Source organism: Toxorhynchites rutilus, chromosome 3, assembly GCF_029784135.1.
Source record: "Toxorhynchites rutilus septentrionalis strain SRP chromosome 3, ASM2978413v1, whole genome shotgun sequence".
Classification (NCBI taxonomy): domain Eukaryota; kingdom Metazoa; phylum Arthropoda; class Insecta; order Diptera; family Culicidae; genus Toxorhynchites; species Toxorhynchites rutilus.
The window spans coordinates 310,470,507-310,490,921 of record NC_073746.1 but is presented as its reverse complement, the minus strand read 5'-3'; the positions used below and the strand labels follow the sequence as shown (position 1 = coordinate 310,490,921).

The 20,415-nt window shown below is 37.8% G+C and overlaps 1 protein-coding gene across 4 annotated transcripts in view; it reads left to right on the top strand.

The window, feature by feature from the left end:
- LOC129779975 (zwei Ig domain protein zig-8-like) overlaps window positions 1-20,415 on the top strand; it is a 629,574-nt gene that overhangs the window by 500,534 nt on the left and 108,625 nt on the right. The window lies entirely within an intron of this gene.

Sequence of the window (20,415 nt, the reverse complement as noted above, 5' to 3'; positions counted from 1 at the left end):
TGCAGCAGGACAACGATCCTAAACACACGAGCAAACGTGCTAAGGCGTGGTTTAAGAGAAGAAAAATATTGAGGTTATGGAGTGGCCAGCGCAGTCTCCAGACTTAAACCCTATTGAAAATCTGTGGGGAGATGTCAAATACGCTGTTTCCGAAGCCAGACCAAAAAATGTGGAAGAATTATGGTCTGTAATTCGTGATTCGTGGGCTGCAATACCTGATTCTCGCTGCCAAGCACTTGTGGACTCTATGGCGAAACGGTGTGCTGCTGTTATTAAGAATAAGGGCTACGCTACAAAGTACTAAGGTGGATAATCATGTTACAGAACAACTTCGAAATCTTTCATCATTTTAATCATGTTTTTCTGGTGTTGACTGAAGTACTGCTATTTTTTTGAACACTAACATTTTTGAACAAATGATTATTATATCTCTATACAATTTGATTGTTGTTCATATCATAGTTTGAGCTTCTGGGCTCAAAGCTGATTTGCTTCATATATATATATATAAATGTTCTATTCGTTTGTGTACGCGTCAAAAACTCGAAAAGTGCGGAACCGATTGAGCTCAAACTATGATACAACAGCTCAAACTATGATATGAACAACAATCCTAGATGTGTTTGGTTGGTTCAACTATGAACCAACCAAACACATCTAGGATTGTTGTTACAACATAAAAAAAATGAAAAATTCAACTCAACCATGCAACCACAGTGTGCCACAGCAAAGCGTGGCAGGGTACAGCTAGTTGAATAATAAAATGAAATCTTGCAACCAATACCATACACTTGTTCTATTGAAACTCTGTTCAAAATACACTATGAAGAAAATTCGGAGCAAAGTGCTAATTACAAATTGTTATCTTATTTCAGATTTAAAATCAGCATTGCTATTATTTTGAACACAACTGTATACCGAGAAAAAAAAATCAAAAATTGTATACTATCGAGTTCGCGCTGTATTATTGTTTGGAAACGTTTTCAAATTGTCTGAGCAGCTCAAAATTTATTGTATTGAAGTTGGTGAACATGGGTTGTTTCTCAAATAAACGAGAAATCAATCTGTGGGAAGCGTTTTGACCATCGTTTTCTAGTTGTATTTCGTTTTACTCATTTCTCATATTTTCTATTTTTTTTTTGTCTCAATTATTTGTAAATCGATACAGCTCTCTACGTATAACATGATAGTCTAGGATTTGAAATATCATTTGTGATGAGTATTGATAATGTTACAGTTGCTATAAATTAATGTAGGGACATGGTAAAATAGGTAGAATTTATATAACTGTAAATCTTGACATGTCATGCAATTTAAGGACATTTGGCACCATTTTTTTTAAACCCCTTATTTCCGGTGATTTTTCGGTTATTAAAAAACTCAAATTTGACCTTTGTGACACCAGTAAATGAAGCCCGAATGAGCTAATATTTAGCATAGGGTATACTATCGTGCAAATCAACATTTTTTCGAGGTGGTGAACACTTTGTATTATTTCCCATACATTCATTGGCACCCTAGTGTACACTTTGAAGGGCCTGGCCGGGTATGGAAGTAAAAAGTGCCCCCAAACCAAATCACCCGCTCTGTGGAAAATTTTGTATAGGGATCTGTCCTGGACATATCCCAAAATCAAGGCTTTTTTTCGTTTTTGAGTTATGATTTGTCAAAGTTTTCATGTTTTCAGTCTTCGTGCAATATTCCTATGCGACTATTCTACCATTTCCCTACATTAATTTATAGCAACTGTAACATACATTATCAATACTCATTACAAATGAAAATTCCTAAAAATTCGATGTTCCACAAATTTCGTCAAAAATAGTTTTACCATCTTGGGCCCATTTTTTAAATTTTCTACATGACTTCTATTTTATATGAAAAAATTGAAAAAATATAAAAAAATACATATTTTTTGATAACGCAAATTAAAATTTTATTTTGTAATTAAAAAAAAGAGTACTAATTTTTCTTCTCAGTGTATATTTTTTTCAAATTAAGTCAACAATACTCTATAACTCTAGTGTGTTAGACTCATACGACTCATATTTTTTGAGATATAAATTATCAAAGATTTCTCTTACTCAAATCGATACGCCCTTTTCAAAAGTTACGCTTGAGTCAAAAAATGAACCATGATGAAGTACTTGGAAAAGTTATTGGAAATTATAAGAAAATTCATAAAATTTCATGAACATGACGGTATAATACGACAAACATTAAAAGGGATTATTTACTATAAAAAAGACAATAAATTAGAAATATTTTTTTAAATATTTCGAGAATGGCTACATTTAGTAGGAGATTGTTAATAACCTTTTATAGTTCTAAATCACATCAGGATTCATAATTTGTGGCTAAAAATGATTATTAACATACAAAAATTCAAAGTTTCGAACATTCCTAAAAATTCGATGTTCCACAAAGTTCGTCAAAAATAGTTTTACCATCTTGGGCCCAATTTTTAAATTTTCTGCATGACTTCTATTTTGTATGAAAAACATTTTAAAAAAATTTAAAAGTATGTATTTTGGATATTGCAAATTGAATTTTTATTTTGTAAATAAAAAAAAGAGTACTATTTTTTTCTCAGTGTACATTTCGTTTCATATTCAACCATCAATACTCTATAACTCTTTCTGAGACACTATTTCGGTACGACTCATAGTTTTTGAGATATAAATTATCAAAGATTTCTATTACTAAAATCGATACGCCCTTTTCAAAAGTTACGCTTGAGTCAAAAAATTCCCAATTGCTGTGAAAAACTCGTATTTCCTCCAACCCAAACGGAATACACACCTTCATTGGAATCAAAAGTACAAGTTTTCAAAATCTGCATTTTTAGGACGATTTCATTTGGAATTGCTGTAAAAGAGGTTCAATTGCATATTTTTTCTCATCGCAATGTGTATTCTTTTACCGTCCGCACATAGTTGCTTTAAACCGAATTTATCGCCCAATAAAGTTAAGGTACACCGGGGCAAGTTGAAACGCGGAGTAAGTTAAAGTGTAAGCCATAACTTTCATTTTTTTTCGATATATTTTTTCAGTAAACATTACCTTTTAACCCACCTTTTGACAGCAATTACCAAAATATTGGAATGCCTTAACGCAATCCGTGTCTTTGTTTACATTTCCTCGTTCGTGAAATCAATACAAACATTTTTGTGCGCTGACTCGATCGGTCCGAAAACACTGTTTTTTTTTCAAAAATATCCCCAGAATTGCACTTCAGGTAATTAAATAAGGATAGTGGTTTTGAAAACTAAACTAGGGGTCGTTCAAATATTACGTAACGCATTTTTTTACTATTTTAGACTCCTTCTTCCCTACATAACAAGTAACAAATGGTCGTTTGCATCGAAATTCCAGACTTATTCGGATTTATTTCTCAACAAGTTTCCACAAGACATCCATTCCTCCCTTCCTGAGTGTGATACGTAATGTATAAATATTTGAATGATCTGGCTTTATTCTGACATGAGATCGTCTAAAATAGTATTCTTGATGTTATTGTTTCGTATTTTAATGTCTAGTATGTTGTAACCATTTTGCATGCATCAGACTAATCCCCAACTTCTCATGTGTACCAAAACCCCTTTTTCAATTGTTTATATTTAATTTTTTCAAGGTAGTGTTTCATAAATCAGTTGTAGGTAGTTCGAGAAGCAAAACCGCACTTGAAACTCATGATAGTTCGCGTTTCATCTTACCCCGCTCTACGAGACAAGTTGAAACAATGCATATGAAAACGAAACATTTTAAAAATAGAAAATGATGTAATAACCATTGAAGCGTAATTCCCATTTGTCATCGGCGAATACTGCATACAAGTATATCCAGGTTTAATTGTCTCCGTTGTCAACGGCAGCGTTGATGAACATCTACGCCTGAGGCCTCGCATGACAGGCAAGGTTATAGAGAGCACCCCACGATGACGACGACACCGTTTGTCAGCTCCGTTAGAGCACAACGTGTTGTCCTCGGAACTGTGAGTACTGCGTCGTCATCCGCGGCTTCGGCTAAGACAGACTGCCAAGATAAATCACCAAAATGGCATTTGATCAACCAACCGCACGCCACTGACAGTGATGTATTACTTCGAAGGATTTATTCGAGCGCATTTACCGGTCTTCCGCGGATGCATACTCCAGCGCCAGGGGGGCTTCGTGCCGTGGATTGATGGAATAAGTGCAGTATTGCTGCAGCGTGTTTAGCCGGTCATGCATTTTTCTCGACCCGTTTTGTAGTGCAGATCTTCGATGAAGTCATATCTACGGGGGTCAGTCGATATGGCCAAGCGATGCAGCAAACCCAAGCTCGAAAGGAACGTGAACGTGGAAAAGTTGAACGGAAATGAGAACACGATAGCAGCATTTTTTTTCTCCCCCAGCACATATTCTTTTTAATTATAATATACTTCTGTTCATAAACTTTACTTCCGCTCGTAACGATCATGATGCAGTTCTAGTAGTGAGAAGCTTGATAGAAGAACAGGTTTCCCCTTTGATCTCCTGTCCGAGCAGTACTGGTGCTGGCGATCGAAGGAAATTGACATTATCCTGCAATGTAATCACAGCGTGGAAAGTTTAATTTATGCGCTGAACAAAGAAGGTAAAACTGGGGAAGATTGCCCCTCTAGGGGGGAAGGTATTAAACAGATCCCTCGGAAAATTTACTCTTGCGATATTGGTTGAGACTCGCACAACAATTTTGATATTTATGTTAGCTTCCCTAGAGCTTTCTCGATAGGCCACGAATCAGCTGATGTGTCATCTATTATGTTGCCAACGGCACAAATTGATAAACTTGAATAAACTCCAAGCATCCGGTTCTATTACCTCCTACGGTGTATTTGGGTCGAGTCATCCACCCCGCCCTGGGTTCCGGTGCTACTAGAGCTGTTGCTGATGTTCGAACAGAAACATTCCATCGTCCAAAAAAATAATTTCCACTTCTCAAAAATTTTACAGATGATGACTGAGCGGAATTTTTGGGTCAACATCATTTATCGTCGGAACAAAGTTCGAGTTTCCAATCACACTTTTTTTTGCTGCCTGGTGATGATTAAGTTGAAATCTTGTTCGGGAGCCTTCTCTAGGCAGGGACTATGATAGAGTTTCCGTTTTTATTGTTAATTCTGTTAATTGTAAATGTTCGGGTGATTTTAGAAAAGTAACTAAATTGTGACGTTGTATAAACGATCAAATCTAGGTTGTACGTTTAGGAGTTCTCAGCCAATTACTTGATGCGATGTCATGTATTAGATATCTTCATCTTGAGCACCACAATGTCTGTAAAACTCTAATCTACTGCTCTAATCAGAGCAGTAGATTAGAGTTTTACAAAATATAACTATACAGCCATTTCATGCCAAACCGATATAGTGGTTCTCAGATTTTCGTGAAAACTGGTAGAAATGAACCATTACGGGGGACCTCTACCGACGACAATTGATGCGTTTGAGCCGTGCAATCGAGGAAAAACGGTCACGATACGAGCAAAGACACGATAAAGTTACTATGCAGCACGACAATGCTCGGCCGCATGTCGCGAAACCGGTCAACCGGTGTTCCTTATCGCAAAGTATTAGACCCGTATACTTTTATTTTTTCATTAGGGTGCCCATTTCCATTTAAGGGTGGTCCGAAAATCCTTTTTCCCCTTTTCTTAAAAAAAGCTTTTTTTTCAAAAAATCGTAACTTTTGAGTAACTGAGCCGATTCAGATGATCGACATTGATGTCATTTAGCTAGTCTTCTTTGAAAAAAAAAATTATGCTATCAAAAATGGGATTTTGTTGTCGTAATCATTGATTGTATTTAGTTTTGATTTTTGACGTAGAACTACATCTTTCATGAAGGGTGCCAAATCACAAAACAGGTCACGTTTTTATGAAATAAAGTTAACGTTAATAACTATTTTTGCCGTGAACGGATTCTGGTGATTTACATTAGTACTAAACGAATCGGAAATTCGACATGCTACACATTACAATCCCATAGTCTATACATGGTTTAAATTGATGATGCAGTCATTTTTAATCACAAATTATGAATCCTGATGTTATTTAAAACAAAAAAAGGATGTATGTTGTAGAGAAAAAAATAATTTATTAGCATTAAAAAAATACTCTATTATTTACTACAAATACTACATTTACATTTGCAAGTCATTCGTGTGTTTGATGATGCTTATACATAGTTTTTTTCGAGCTGCCACCACGATGTATGATCAAATCCTTTGACCTCAAAGTAGCGTTCATCGTAATGTTGCTGAACCGATTTCAGAGCATATTTTTGTTCTGTTTATATTCAGAAAAATAATCGCTCGACAGTTGCCACTATCCGGCAACAAACAGGGCATCGAGCCGTCTATTCTTTTTAGGCATTCAATTTTTGTCCACCAACCCTGCACATGCTCGTTTTCCTAAACTGTGATTTCCTTACGGAATAATTTAATCTTTAGACTACAGAATTAATTCTCCACATCTTGTACATTCCCATTGTAGAATCCTTGAAATGCCTCTAACATAACGTTAATGCTAGTCAAATTGGAAAAGTTTTTGGGATTTAACATTGCCGTAGACTTGAACGTCGAATCATCAAAATGGAATCTTTTTCTCATTTGCTCCACGAAAGAACTACGACAAATATCCATTGACATGATCTGCCTTCCGCTGTCCATTGTTCTGATAGTTTCTTCTGCTGCTATTCCAACCTAAAATTCTTGTCGCTTTTCAAATGAGCTTCATATTTAATAGCATTGGAAATTGAAACAACGTAAGATTCTTCGCAGTTCTGTATGTCTTTCTCTCTTTCTGATTCTTTTTAACTTGGAAACTACTGAACTACTGAATGTGGGGGTTTTTGGGGAACCGGGGAAGGTTTTTATGATAGTTTGAGACCCATCCTCCCTCTTGAGGGGGGGGGGCTCCCATACGAATGAAACACAAATTTATGCATAACTCGAGAACTAATCAAGCAAAGGGGTAAGAGCAAAACTCGAGGAAGGAATCGTCCGATTTCAGATATCATCATTTTATTATATTTTCTGTATCAGACTTTTAGTCCATGTAAGGGAGAAACATGTTATTTACAAATGATTGAAAAATCTTTAACGAGTTCTGGTAGAAGTACTAGGAAATGTATAGTAAACGGAGTTTATAAAAGGGTCAAAATTAATCAATAAACAGTTTTGCGATTGAACCCACGAACGTTCGCTTAGTGGCAAAACGTGAATGTTTGAAAGTACTTACAACAAGAACCATTTTTGGGGGGTATTCGTAGCCACATTGGTTGCGCGTTCGCTTACTAAGCGATCGATCGTGAGTTCAAAACTCAGGGCCCCCATTGACCATCTTTGTGTGGTTACAGAATAACTACGTCCACGCAACAATCATCAGCGATGGAGATCGATCCACGGTCGAAATAAGGTCGATTCATCCATAAAACTGCTCTGCTCTGCCAGAAACATCGGGCTGCTGTTCTATTAATAACTCAACAATGATCACATCGACTGTCTCCGCTGTCCGCTGACTGGATAATGGAAGAACAGAAGGAATACTCTTACGGCTAAATGGCTACTGTGTAGATGTACCATATGCAAAGGTATAGAAAGAATACTCTCTCGTCGAAAAATGGCAACTGTGTAATGTTCTATTTATAGATATGATAAACATGTGACATGTACACGATTAAAATTCGACTCTGTTACAGCTAAATGCTAATGAGCCTAAAAGTAAACAAACGGAATAAAAAAAACCATTTTGGGCGAGACGAAGATTGCAGGGTCAGCTAGTAACTATAAAAATACAAATATGAGTTTCGCAGAAAATAGACTCAACAGCCGAATCAGCGCCGACTAATACCAGTTCTTGGTCAAGTTCAAGTGTATGACAAAACCGATGAGTTTGATAGAAGAGCTTACCGATTTGATGGAGTGTCACATCAGAACTTCATTTTATAAAACTCTCAACGCAACGGGAAGTTTATGGAATTCTGATTTCTTATTGTTCACATGAAATGAAAGAAGAAATTTCATCCTGTTTCCCGGCTCCATATTTAAATTACCGTTTAAAAATTCGATGCAAGTTTTGCATATTTTTTTTTTATATTCCAGACCAAAAGTTCATATTTCACGCTCGCTTGCTCGGAAAGCTGTTTATGCTTTCCATTTTTCGAGCTCGGCACACGTCCAAACTTTGCCGGATGTAAGCGGCTAATGAGTCCCGGGGGAATACGCTAGCCAGATTAGCTCCACTTAGTGTCTCGACAGTGATTGAAATTTGTGCTGCGCGAAGCTACCCTGCTGCCCGGAAGTTTTCCCATTTCGAACCGTTTCCACCAGAGACGGGGAGGAGAGAGGTTAATCACTCATCAGAATTCAGCCGGAGGCTTGTGGTAATTCATCCCACTCTCCCTGACATCCTCCCGGATGAACAAAACTTTGTGGAACCCAGACTTGACTCCCCAAAAATATTCCACTCGAGTGATATCTTCATGTACATAATAAGCGACCAGCGCAGGAGATGGATGGCACTGGCCCCTACGAAGTTTCAATTTACTAATTTTAACCACTTTACTGCCAAGACTAATCAAATTTCGTCTCGAGTGGAAAAGTTGCTAGTTATTAGTTATTAACAATGAAGATTCCAGCCGGGCGGCTACTGGGAAATGCCGGGAAACCACACTGCCACTGTTGCAGAAACTTCGAAGCGGTTTAATTTATTTAATCAAACGAGCTTTCGTCAGCACCCACCATAACCATCAGACCACAGGAAACAGCCAAAAGTACACCGCCGCTCGGTTATGAAAATATACGAAAATATTTCCCAACCTCGCCAAAGAGGCTGTAATAAGCTTATGTGTTCAGGCAGTGGCGTATGCTTCCCGGCGATATTATGCACGCATGCATGATTTATTCTCGAGCGGGATGAGGGACCGCTGCCACCCACACGTGGAAAATGAAACTACTCTCTGCACTTGCGGGGAACACACGGGTTGTAGCGTCGTTAATCCGTTCCGCCTGATAGCTTGATTGAAGCTCAAATGAAGCTGACACAAATCTGGCGGGCAAAAATTACAAACTAAAATATTCAGCCAGTGGCGTGCGATAGGTGCGAGACCATGAAAAAGCGGAGACCGGTGGGGTAAACATAATTGAAAGTCATCAAAATGCTTTATCATGTGTGAAAATTAAAAAGAGCATGTATGGTCACTCAAGGAAATTCACAATAATAAAGAACGCTTTCCACTCGCCTCAACGGCTCAGCCTTGGCTTTAAATGAAAATCAATCCCAATTAGGGCGATTGCTTATGCATCGTGTGAACAGCGTAAGCAAACAATCCTTCGACGAAGTAATTGATTTAATTGCTCCCCTGGGAAAACAAAAGAATAATGGCAGACCCGACTTCGACCGTATGAAGATATTATTTTTCAATTATCGCAAACTCATTCAATTAAGAAAATCATTCGGTGAACTTTTATCATTTCCCCCCCTTTTCCCTATATTATGTCTGGCTTCTCTGCCACTCTTCCAACCGATGAGATGAGCAGAAGACGGAATCACGGCTGATCCGTGCGGACGAGGATATTATTATCGCCGTCTAAAGTTGCTGTGGAATTGTGCCCCGATAAGGAGCACGTATTGCCTCACTTTTATATGAGCTCGTTAAATTTCAATTCAAAGCAAAACTTGAATGTGTAATGTATATGAATATTGCTGTGGGTGGAGTTCATAAATACGTAATGGCATTTGCACGGTGCGAATATTGACGTGTTGGAAGAGTTTGTTAAAATTGTTAAACTTTTGCAATGAATCGCAATCCAATTTTGGATTCGTACAATCGGTGATTTTATGGTGTATTTGTATAAGATACACCGATTTTTTCGAAGTTCAACTTGAAAGTTATACTGAAAAATCACTAAATTGAAATCTGTTTGCAGCATATACAAGGTATGACAGATGACTTTCGATAAAAAATATAGATTCGTACGGGATGTTTCGAAAAATATCATTTTTTTAATGTTTAGTTTTCACCTCCCCTCTCCTCTCTAAGTGGGGGGGGAGGCAGCCATACAAATGAAACACAAATTCCTACATTACTCGAGAATTAATCAAGCAAACGAAACCAAATTTGGCATGTGAAGGATTTAGGGTGCAATAAATGTTTTTACGGTGGTTAGACACTCCACCCCCCCTTTCTAAGGGGGGGGGGGGGGGGTCTGCCATACAAATGAAACACAAATTTCTGCATTACTCGAGAATTAATCAAGTAAACGAAAACAAATTAGGTACATGGAGGTTTTAGGGCGCAATAAATGTTTTCAAGGTAGTTAGACACTCCATCCCCCTCTCTATGGGGGAGCTGCTATACAAATGAAAGACAAATTTCTGCATAACTCGAAAACTAATCAAGAAAATACCAAATTTGGCATGCGAAGGTTTTAGGGGACACAAAACTTTTCTATGGTAATTAAACACTTCTCCCGTCTCTCTGAGGGGGGAGGAGGCTGTATCGAGATATGTTAGCCGTTGCGAGGTTCGGATTTGATCGACGTGACTGTTTTAAGGTTCAGAACTTGAATGATTTTATTTAACTTTCTTTACATACAGGAAAGGTCTTAACCTAGTGTACATGATAAACGGTTCAATGCTAATTAGAGAGGGATAGATATATTTACGCTATGCTATGTGCCATTCGTTAATAGTAAACAGATGTGGGTCAGGTCGCAATGCGATGCGGAGAGCTGAGCATTGCACTTTTTGTTAATGGTAAACAGATGGAGCTTAGTGAGTCATGTCGCCTCGCGCTCGGTACTTCTCACGTTACAAATAATGGGTATGGATTCGGGGAAGAAGAGTGTGTCACATTGGGTGGCTTATGACATGGAAATGGGAGAATGGATGAATCGGTGTTTTATAGGAAACATATGGTCTAGTGTGGGAATGAGGATATCGGCACAGCACAGGCTGCCATACAAATGAAGCATACATTTCCGCATAATTCAAGAACTAATCAAACAAATGGAACTACATTTGACATGTGAAGGTTTTATGGGAAAGAACATTTCTAAGGTGATTCTAAGGCTCCTCCCCCCCTCTCTAAGGGGGGGGCTCTCATACACATAAAACACAAAATTATGCATTACTCGAGAACTAATCAAGCAAACGAAACCAAATTTGGCATGTGGAGGTTTTAGGATGCAATAAATGTTTCTATGGTGGTTCGACACTCCTTCCCCCTTTCTTAGGGAAGGCTGTCATACAAACGAAAAACAAATTCTCTGCATAACTCGAAAACTAATCAAGTAAATAGAGCCAAATTTGGCATGAGAATATTTTAGGGGACACGAAACGTTTCTGTGGTGAATGGACACTCCTCCCCCCTCTCTAAGGGGAGAAGAGGGGAGGGTTCTATCATATTTTCGGAATCAAATATTTATTCCATGTATCGGAGAAACATGTTATTTGCAAGTGGTTGAAAAATATTGAACGAGAATTGTGTCTGAAAATAATCTGATATTATAATGATGAGTTTTGGTAGAAGTACTAGGAATTTTATAGTAAAAGGTAAATGGAACGGGGTCAATGAACAGTTCTGCGATTGGACTCATGAACATGCGCTTAGTAAGAAAACGTGAATGTTTGAAGGTATTGATAACAAAAAACAAATTTTGGGCGGGACGAAGTTTGCCGGGTCAGCTAGTCACATATAAACATGTGGAAAAAGGGTTTTGATAAACTAGAGATGTGGGGAATAGTCTGATACACGTAAAATGGACACTACATACAGTGATGCTTCTAAATCCGGACGATTTTTAATCCGGACACTTTTTCATTACATTCAATATCATGCCTAAACCATGACATTTTTTGCATGTTGAATTAATGTGACTAAACTAAATTGAAACAATAGTAACTGTGTCAATTTAGTTTAGTGTCAAACATGGTAATTAGCTATTAACGAAAAAAATGTAAAAAAACTAGAAGTGGGTTATATCTTTGATATAACCGCAAGGTGGACGTAGGACTAACGTTGACTTAGCAATCAATAAATAACAAGCATATAAATCTTTCAAATCGTTTCATCTCAAAAAAAAGTGATTATCATACCACTTCGTTTAGCCGGAAAAGAATTATTAACGTTCAAAGGGGGAATCGATTCCCCCTCGGAAATACCCAGCACAAATAGTACCCACTTCCAAAGCCCCGACAATTGGAATCATCGTTGATCCGGAGCAAGATTATTAACGCTTGAGAAGGAATAGATTCCTCCTCGGAATTGCACAGCGAAAATGAGACCCCCTTCCCAACAATTCCAACTTACCGAAAGCGACGATCGATTGCAGCATTCGTAAACAAATAATTTTATAACGCTGCTTTTATGAATGTGATTTCTTCGATATGTAATCAAATATCCACTTCGATCATATCCACTACACCGTATCATACCATATCAAATCCATAGATAATCCGCGTGCAATAGAACCCGCTGCTTGCATCTAATTTGCTATGCCAATTTTCCCTGGCTCCATGGTTTAGAAATCTGTGTTAGGGAAACATTCCGATTAGCAGAAAAGCATGCGAGTACAAAAGTACCCGCAGCACACATCTATTTTGCTATGCAAATTTTCCCATGCTTCATGATTTTGAAGTCTGTTCTAGGGAAACATTCCAATTTGCAGAAACGCAAACGAATACATAAGTACCCGCCGCTCACATCTATTTTGCAATGTCGATTTCCTCAGGCTACATGATTTTGAAGTCTGTGTAAGGGAAACATTTCAATTTGCAGAAACGCAAACGAGTACAAAAGTACCCGCTGCTTGCATCTAATTTGCTATGCTTGTTTCCCCTGGCTCCATGATTCTGAAGTCTGTGTTAGAGAAGCATTCCGATTTCCAGAAACGCAAGCAAGTACAAAAGTACCCGCAGCTCTCATCTATTTTGCAATGCCGATTTGCCGAAACACAAACGAATACAAAATACCCGCAGCTTGCATCTAATTTGCAATGCCAATTTCCCCTGGCTCCATAGTTTCGAAGTCTGTGTTAGGGAAACATTCTAATTTCCAGATACATAAGCGAGTGCAAAAGTATCCACTGCTTACATCTATTTTGCAATGTCGATTTCCCCTGGCTCCATGGTTTTGAAGTCTGTGTTGGGGAAACTTCCATCCATTCCAGCGACCCTACCTCAATCGTTCGCAATTACAACTGAGTGGATTTCCGAGCGTCACTCGCTTATACACCGATTGGTGTGATTTCAGTAGCCTGTTTTGAAAGCAATTTTAGGGCTATTGAAACAAATTTTTGGATCAACAAGTAACAAGCATATAACGCGTAGACATTTTATCTTTCGAATGAAGTGTTTATCATGCTATTTCGTTCAGTTGTTTAGGAGCTATTAACGCTCAAAATCTCGTTCTCCGGCGTAACGCTTTCGTTTTCGAAAGTTTGAACTTACACCCCAGTATAGAAATGAAAGACGTAGTCCTACGTCAAAAATCAAAAATCAATGTGCATTTCACAAACCCATGTCCGGAATAAAAAGCAAATGCTTTTAAATCCGGACGGTCAAAAGTTGACGATTAAATTTCTCATTGAAGGATTGAAGGCATAAGGGTATGTTAAAAGACTTAGTATGCAGTATGGAGTGTGGAGCAAAGATTTTCGACCCGGGAAACCGCAAAACTCTTCGGTATGCAGCACAGAGTCGATTATATGACCTGTTTGTATGTACGTGGGTAACTTTGTAACTTTGTCTGTAGCGCTGTCCCACATTAATATAAATTTAACCCCCTTCCTGCTGACCGATTGATCTGAATTTTGGAACACACCTTTATCTCTGCAGTCATTATAAATCTGCGTATTTCATTATCATGAAAATCCAAAATGGCGGCCGCTATAAAATGGCGGATTTCATATTTTCTCTAAACCCCAACAATATGGGTATCAAAAGAAAGGACTTGACTAGTAGAACACAGTCATTTATGAAAAATTCAAATCCAAATTGCCCCATATACATTTTTTCCAAACCTTATCAATATGGGTATCAAATGAAAGGTCTTGATTAGTAGAATACAATTATTGATGAAAAATGTAAATCCAAGATGGCGGTCACTACAAAATGGTGGATTACATATTTCCTCAAAACCCCATCAATATGGGTATCAAATGAAAGGGCTTGATAAGTAGAATACAATTATTGATAAAAAATGTAAATCTAAGATGGCGGTCGCTACAAAATGGTGGATAACATATTTTCTCAGAACCCCATCAATATGGGTATCAAACGAATGAGATTGACTAGTAGAACACAGTTGTTCATGAAAAATGCAAATCCAAAATGGCCGCCACCACAAAATGTTTTGAAAAAAATATTTTTGTTTTCAAAACTGCATCAATATGTATCAAATGAAGGTGTTGACTATTTGAACACAAATTCAAAATGAGTCACGTCATATTTCCATTTTCTACAGTTGTTTCGTTTTATTTTAGTCTCATCAATACCCTAGATTAATTAAAAAAGGGGTATGGTAACTGCTAACTACTACTTGCCTTATTATTTTCTAGCTTTTAGTACATCATCTGTATTATTATTATGTTTAATCACAATGAAACCGTTGAACTTAAAAAGTGTTTTTTACATATTAATGTTTTTTGGTTCTTAGTATATTAACTGTATCGTTAGTATATTTCTCTACAATAAAACCGTTCAACAATTTCTTCAAAATTTTGGATCTTCAGTTTTAATAAATTACTGTATTCCACTAATCCAGCCCTTTCATTTGATACCCATATTGATAGGATTTTGAAAATATATATAAATGGCTCCATCTTGTAGTAGTCATCTTGTAAAAATACAATAAATGATTGAATTGATAAAAAAATTGTACCAAAGGTGTTTCCATTTAGTCCCGCTGCTTATGACGCACCCGTTAATAAGTTCTACAAGAATTAATAAATAATTTCTCTCAAAGAATTGCAAAGAAAACAAGTGTCCGGATTTAAAAGCAAAAGTGTCCGGATTTCAAAGCATTATTAAATAAGTGTCCGTATTTAAAATCACGACACGATGAAAGAAATTTCATATTTTGAACAAATATAACATGATTTTGTGGAATTCTGTGATTCACAACTTAGATGAAGGCCTTCTAATTCTATAGGAACGCTAATTTTCCATGCTATTATATGTCAATATTTTTAGTAGTTGAAAATATATTCGTAAGCGCTTAAGCGTCCGGATTTCGAAACATTCCTATACTAGGAATTAATACACGAAACAATAATTATTTTGGACGCTTTAATGTCAGAGTAGAGCCACTCAAAACGGCCACCAATCAGGTTTATTGGATCATTCAAATATTCAAACATTACTTAACGCGCTCAAAATGGAATGAGGGGATGTAGAAACTTGTTTGGAAATAAATCCAACTAAATCTAAACATTATTATGCAAATGACAATTCGGTACATATTATGTAGAGAAGAGTGAATCTAAAATAATAAAAAAATGCGTTACGTATTATTTGAATGATCCCTAGTTGCAAAATTAACAAATTTTACTTGTATCATGTCTGTGTATTCATAAATACGAACTATGAATGATTCTTATTTTTTTAATTTATCATCATTCATTCATACAGCAATCACCGAAAAAAAAACGTCCGGCATCTGAAGTAATGTTTAAAAAAAAGTCGATTTTCACTGGTTTCAACTTACCCCAGGGTTGATATAAAACATGGGGTGAGTTTAAATGCTCAGAGCTATACGGAAAACACTTGATTATCACTATTTGATTACCTGACGTGCGATTATGGCGATATTTGTGAAAAAAACAATGTTTTCGGACCAATTGAGTCAACACGCAAAAAAGTTTGTTTTGATTTCACGGAACAAGGAAAAGCAAACAAAGGCGCGGATTGCGTTAAAGCATTCCAATGTTCTGGTAATGGCTGTCATGCAGTGGATTGATAGATAATGTTTACTATATATTTTTATTACGTCAATCCATCATTTCAACTTGCCCCGGTGTATCTTTCCTGTATTTCTATAGTCACAGGTGACTCTCAATACTTTTGTGTGACTCTTTCAATTGTTTTTTTCTGGCTTGTTTTAGAACAACGTTTTTAATCAAAAGGTGTCAAACCAGAAAGTCGCATTACACCCAAAATTAATTTCTGGCAAATGTTTTGGCATCCCCATTTATTGCATTAAATTAACATAAAATACGCTACTCCCCGATACTTGTATATCATTTGTATAATATATATGCTAAAACCTATCCACGTTAAATTTCGGACACTCTTCTTTCCGTGTAGCTTATGAAATATTTCACTTACGTGACACCTGAAACCCTCCTCTTTATTTCAATGTCCAACATGATTACATTCTTCTTCAATTTGGTAAAATGGCGTCGAATCAAGTGGAAGTACTCAAACGCATTTTGCACGAACGGCAGCAAAGTCCAACACTGTCGGTACACGATCTCACCAAAAAGCTAAAACTGCCGAAGAGTACCGTGTTTAGTGTGTGCAAATCGTTTGACTAGCGCTTAACTGTGTATCGGAAGGTTGGAAGCGGAACAAATCGAAAAGTATGCTCCCGACAGATGGACCGAAAGGTGGTTGCTATTATTGAGAAACATCCCAACCTTTCAGTTAGAAATGTGGAAAAAGGTGCCCAATCGTGATGATAAGCAAATTTCACTGCAAAAAGCCGTGCTAAGGTGCTCTACACCCAGTTTTTGCAAAAATGTTCATGCACCATAATGGACGATCAAACTTATGTTCTCGAAGACTTCAAACAGCTTCCGGGTCTCGCTTTTTATACTGCAATGCGAAGGAATGTCGTAGCCGAGTGTTTCTGGACCAAGAAGCAGTCTAAATTCCCCAAAAAGTACTTGGACTGGCAGGCCATATGCAGTTGTGGCCGAAAATCCAAATCTTTCGTTTCTACCGGCACTATCAACAAAGATGTCTACGAGAAGGAATGTCTCCAGAAGCGGTTGCTACCATTCATAAGAAGCTACAACTCTCCAGCGTTGTTTTGCCCAGATTTGGCAAAATCCATCCTGGAATGGTATAATGCACATGAGGTAAAATATGTGCCAAAAACAGCAAATTTACCGAACTGTCCAGAACTTCGCCCAGTGGAAAAGTACTGGGCTCTGATTAAGCAAAACTATTCGAAACTAAGAAGAAAGTGGATGACATTAATGATTTCAAGAGGAGATAGAAAAGCGTCGCCGCCAGCATATCCGAGGATACTGTACGGAACCTAATGGTAGATGTTCCCAAGAAAGTTCGTGAATTTTACAGACAACGTAATTAACATCGAGATAAGCTTTTCTTGTTTTAGATATAAGTCTATTTTACTGAAATAAACAATCGGTTTTGTTGTATTACGTGAATTTTTGTTTTACTGGCATCATCTTGGTGTCCGAAATTTAACGTGGACAGGCTTTATTTCACGAAAGCACGTATTAAAGCATTCCGTACAGTTTGCCAAATACACGGTTCAGGCAGAGAACAATATAGATTCTGGTTTATGCCATTCTTTTTCCTCTTAGAAAACACTTTCCAACTTCACTTTATAATGAGGTGTAATATTATGCTGTCAAAAAAGTCCTGCGGTATTTTTTTTGAATTTTCATTAGTTCATAAAATTAGTTACAATCATCTGTTTTAAGTCAAATATACGCCGTTTTGTTCGATGACTTGTTCCCAACGAGGTGCCAACTTCATAATACCCCTGTTATAGAAGCTCGCTTCCTTATTGGCAAAAAACTCGGATAGCCAATTTTCACAGGCCTCTTTTGTGGTCAACTTCTGACTACCTAGCTCGTTCGCCATGGACAAAAACAGGTGGTAGACACTTGGTGCAAGGTCCGGACTATACGGCGGATGCAAAAGAACCTCCCATCCGAGCTCCCGGAGCTTCTGGCGTCACCAAAGAAGTGTGTGGCCTGGCGTTGTCCTGATGGAAGACAATGCGGCCTCTGTTTATCAAAGATGGCCTCTTCTTCATGAGTGCTACCTTCAAGTGGTCCACTTGTTGGCAGTACAGGTCCGAATTGAGCGTTTGGCCATAGCAGGGAAGCGGCTCATAATAGATTATTCCTTGACAATCCCACTAAACACACAGCAGAACCTTCTTCTTCTTCTTATATGGCACTAACGTTCCTAGAGGAACTCCGCCGTCTCAACGTAGTATTACTTGCGTCATTTTCATTAGTACTTAGTTGAGATTTCTATGCCAAATAACACGCCTTGAATGTATTCTGAGTGGCAAGCTCTAGAATACACAGCAGAACCTTCCTGGTCGTTAATGAGGGCTTGGCCACCGTCTGAGCCGTTTCAGTGGGCTTCGACCACGACCATTTGCGCTTCACGTTGTCGTAAGTGACCCACTTTTCATCGCCAGTCACCATCCGCTTCAGAAACGGGTCGATTTTGTTGCGACTCAGCAGCGATTCACATGCGTCGATACGGTCAAAGATGTTTTTTTGCGTCAACGTGTGTGGCACCCATACATCGAGCTTCTTGGTGAATCCAAGCATCTTCAAATAGTTAATAACGGTTTGATGACTTATCCCCAGCTCTTGGCCGATGCTACGGCTGCTACTATGCCGGTCTTTCTCGGCTAATTCAGCGATTTTGTCGCAATTTTCGACGACAGGCCTTCCGGAGCGTGGCGCATCTTCGACGATCTCTACACCAGAACGAAAACGTTGAAACCATCGTTGTGCGGTGGAAATGGAAACTGTATCGGGTCCATAAACTGCACAAATTTTATTGGCAGCTTGAGATGCATTTTTGCCTTTGTCATAGTAGTACTGTAAAATATGTCGGATTTTCTCTTTATTTTGCTCCATATTTGCGACACTATAACTCACGAACGACTTAACCAAACAAAACACTGTCAAGGACTATATTAAATACCTTTCCAACAAGCTATAGTATGACTCGATACAATGAATACAACTAGAACTATGCGCTTACAACGACACCTCGCGGAAATACCGCAGGACTTTTTTGACAGCCTAATATTATCACGCATATGAGCAAAAGCACCAGTAGCACGCTCGTGTGAAATAGCCTTGCATTCCAGCCAACCTTGGTTCAATCCCCGTTGATATCATTCAGACTTTTTTTTTGTGTACAGTCCCGGATTTCCACTGGTACATCGATTCTGAAGTCTGTGTTGGGGAAACCGTAAAACGAGAGACGAGGCCAGGCTCCGAACTTTGCGACGAATCGTTTGACACTTTCTGGACAAACTTTGAACTTTTTGCTATGTTGTGGCATGTAACACGCTTTTTGGTGCACCAATTGTGCAGAATTTTCTCCTTAGTTTCCAAATCAACCCGCGACAATTCGAAAACAACTCGATGACCGCGACTAAATAACTTGTATTTCGTTTTTTGTCATGTAAACAAAGTGTGCTTTGATTACACGACAAAAAAAGTTCCCCAGTTTATGTGTAATAACATGTTAAATGTTTAAGACTACTATTCGATACACTCCTTAACGTACATTTTACCTCGATATAACGTACGCATTTAGGGGGTATTCGTAGCCACATTGGTTGCGCGTTCGCTCAGTAAGCGATCGATCGTGAGTTCAAAACTCAGGGCCCTCATTGACCATCTTTGTGTTGTTACAGAATAACTACGTTTACGCAACAATAATCAGCGTTGGATATCGATCCACGATCGAAAGAAGATCGATTCATGCATACAACTGCTCTACTCTGCAAGGAACATAGGGCTGCTGGTCTATTAATAACACAACAATGATCATATCAACTGTCTCCGCTGTCCGGTGGTCTAACTGGATAATGGAAAGACAGAAGGAATACTCTTACGCCTAAATGGCTTCTGTGCAATGTACCATATGCAATGGTATAGAAGGAATACTCTTACGACGAAAAATGGCAACTGTGTAATGTGCTATTTATAGATATGATAAACATGTGACATGTACACGATTTCAAATTCGGCTCTGTTACTGCTAAAATGCTTACGAGTCTGAAATAAACAAATGGGATAAAAAAACCGTACACAATTTCAATAGACGAATTTTATGCCAACTCATCTTTGGATTTGGCAATGAAACTTTGTGGGTGTAAAGACATTGGTCATTTGAGCAACTTTGCATACTTGAAATGTAAAAAAAAATTAGACTACTTTTTGAAAATGACCAGTTTTATGTCTTAATTTTTACCAAAAAAATCTATTTCAAAAACTATAATTCCTACAAAATTTTGGTCAAAAACTTAAATATGTATAGGGAATTCTTTAAATTTTAATGAAAAAATACCATTTTTTTAAAAAATTACAATAAAAAAAAATTAAAAGAAATCTCGAAAAAGAATTGCCAAAAGTGACAGTGCCCCATCTTCAA